Source organism: Talpa occidentalis, unplaced genomic scaffold (genome assembly GCF_014898055.3).
Source record: "Talpa occidentalis isolate TD23 unplaced genomic scaffold, MPIMG_talOcc4v2.1 talOcc4.6, whole genome shotgun sequence".
Lineage (NCBI taxonomy): Eukaryota > Metazoa > Chordata > Mammalia > Eulipotyphla > Talpidae > Talpa > Talpa occidentalis.
The window spans coordinates 124917241-124920174 of record NW_023604972.1 but is presented as its reverse complement, the minus strand read 5'-3'; the positions used below and the strand labels follow the sequence as shown (position 1 = coordinate 124920174).

The window sequence follows — 2934 nt, the reverse complement described above, 5'->3', positions numbered from 1 at the left end:
CTATCAGATAAAGATAACATCTACTCAATTTGTCAAAGCAATTTTCTGATGACAAACTGATGAAGTTAAAGTCAAAAGCATTTCTGCAGAAATATTATAAATGTAACTCACATAGTTTAGTACTCTTCACCAAATCAAGGTGATGCTTGAAGGGTGAAAGGGATATGAGAAGACTTGGAAGAGAATTGTATTTCTTTTGAATCGATGTAATGGAAATGAATTGTGCCATTTGTAACTCTTCCTTTTCTATAATATTTAATAAAAGAGAAAAATCTTATACTGCAAAAAAAAACTCAGGTTGGCAATCCACAATTATTAGTCATTGATTTTGTACAAGCTCTGCCTGTTTCAGAATGCTGCTGTGGAGATAAGATATATTTAAATATTGGGACTGAAGTTGGCTAAGCCTGCCCTTTTCTGATTAAATAATACATCAATTTCATCTATTTTTTCTACTCTCTGCAACCAGGAAATGTTTCCTAAAATCATAATGATCCAGTTGGTCATCTTTTTAAGTCATCTATAAGGGAAACAAAAGACCAATTTAAAGTTGAGAATAGTTTTATCATTAAGGACATCTGATGACAACTTATAGAATAAGAATTGCCAGTGTATATGCTTATCACATAAGTTAGCACTTTTAGCTCCATTTCAAAGAAGAAATGAGTGTAGCTAAGAGTGTTAAAATAGCTTATTCAAGATAACAAAATATCAAGTATTGCAAATCATCAGCAGTATCTGCCCTGCACAGATATCCAAAGAACTTTACAAAGTGAAGGATCAGATGTTCTTTTAATCTTATTTTTCAATTCCATCCTCACAACTTTCTCCATCACTTATCACCACTTAGCTTTGTGTGTTGGTTTCATTCTTTCTCATCACAGTTTCCTTAATTATAACCCTCACATCTCCAAAAGTCTACTATATTCTTTTTTTTTTTAAATTCTTATGAAACTTCTAACTTGCCCTGAATAGATACAACCCTCCTTCCCAACTAGACCAATCAAATGTGTCCAGTAGGTGAGGTCTTGTAATTATGAAGCCAATCAGAAGATGAGTAGTTGCCAGGGGTCAGGATGAAGAGAGGAATGAAAAGGTGGAGCACAGATGATTTATAGGGTAGTTGAACCTACTCTAAAAGATGCGAAATGGTGGATACATGTCATTACATGTTCGTCCAAACCCACAGAATACACAGCACCATCCGTGAACTCTAATGTAAGCTGTGGACGTTGAGTGATAATGATGAGGAAATATCATCATTAACAGTGTAGCACCATGGTGAGGGATATTGATATAATGGGGAATCTGCACATGTCGGGACAGAGCATATGGGAAATTGCTCTACCTTCTTCTTCATTTTGCTATAAATATAAAGTCACTCTAAAGATAAAGTATGTTATTAAATGTATTTTATAAAATTGGATGTGACTGGGTTACCTTAAAATTGCTGGAATAAGGGTCCTCCTACCCAGCCAAAATGAAAGTCTGGGAGTTAAGCTGGATTTTATTTTTTATTCAAATGTTTATTTTCCGTCTAACCTGAACAATGAGTTGAGGAAAAATAGACACCTACAAAGCCTTCCTCAGAATAATTATTTCTTGGAATGACACTTTCTATACAATCAACAACTGAGACAAGACAGTGGCTTGTGGCAGGAAACTGAGGGGCTGTTTTTTTCAAGTCTTGAATATGTTTAATCAAGTTGTTCTTATCAACAAACTGCTCGTCATCCACTTTTTCTTTTTGGAAGCTGCTCAGAAACTCAATGAGCACAAGCTATTTGGTTTGGTTTGGTTTATTTTATTATTTTTTTTAATTATAATCTCCACAATAAACTGTGTGTTGTGAGGACTGGCCACAGACACCTTGAAGAGAATGGAGACTTCTAACTAAATGTTGAGACTCTTAACTCAGGATTTGTAATCAATTTGAGGTTCTCTGACTTGCTGATGTACTTTGTTACAATGGCAAAGCTGTTCAGTATCAGTTTGCCTAACAGCTTTAAAGATGGTCTCTTAGCCACAGAGTTCTCAGACTTCAAAAACAGTGTCATAATGTTCTTCTAAGAAGCCTGCTACCAACAATTTGTGTCTGCTTAGCCAAATCCTTAAAGGAGCAATGGTATCTGACACAATATTAAATGTTAAAACTCCACACACTTAAAGAAATCTCTGCATTATTAGAAAAGGGGATGATTTTTGGCCAGTGACTTTCACGTCAAATACATTCTCTCAGCATCATCTCACAATGTCAGGCAATCCATGGGGCATCCCATCTTTTAAGGAGCATAAATGGGGATATAAGGACGAGCACTAAGGAACCCCACGGCAGCACTTCAAATGCTACCTGATTCTGTTTTTCCTTCAAAGTTGATCATCTGTAGGTCAGCTCTCAGTGTCACCAGCAGCCCACTGCCATAGAGTGATGCTTGTATTCGCTGAGGTACAGCTTCCTTGCCATTTGTATGAGCAAGCCTTCTTTGATTGTTCGCAGTGACTTCAATACTTCTGAATCCTTGTCTGTCCTTTGTCTAGCTTTCCCAGGATGGCCATGCTGTCTTTCAGAGCTTTCATGATTTTTGCTGGATTTTCGTGTGATTTACTAAATAAAGGCCTTTTTTTCATCCATATAATCTCTTTTTCCAATATAAGATACTTGCTTGCTGTCACATTCAGAAATCTGAGATTTCCTCCTCTTGTAGCCATTGGGGGAAATAAGCAGCTCCGGTAGTTCTTCAGACTGATTTGCCAAAGTGTTAGGGCACAGAAGAAATCATCCTATATCCCTCTGGATTCTCCTAGGCCATGTGGTTTTAGATGTCATTTCAAATCTTGAATTGGATTTTAAAAAATACGAACATTATATTTTTGCACCACCTAGATTGTGACTATGTAAATTTAATGACCAATATAAATATCTAATGCATGCAC

The 2934-nt window shown here is 36.2% G+C and overlaps 1 pseudogene; it reads right to left on the bottom strand.

Annotated features, from left to right (window-relative positions):
* Positions 1-1537: 1537 nt before the first annotated feature.
* Positions 1538-2628, bottom strand: LOC119260456 (calcium-binding protein 39-like; annotated as a pseudogene).
* Positions 2629-2934: the final 306 nt, after the last annotated feature.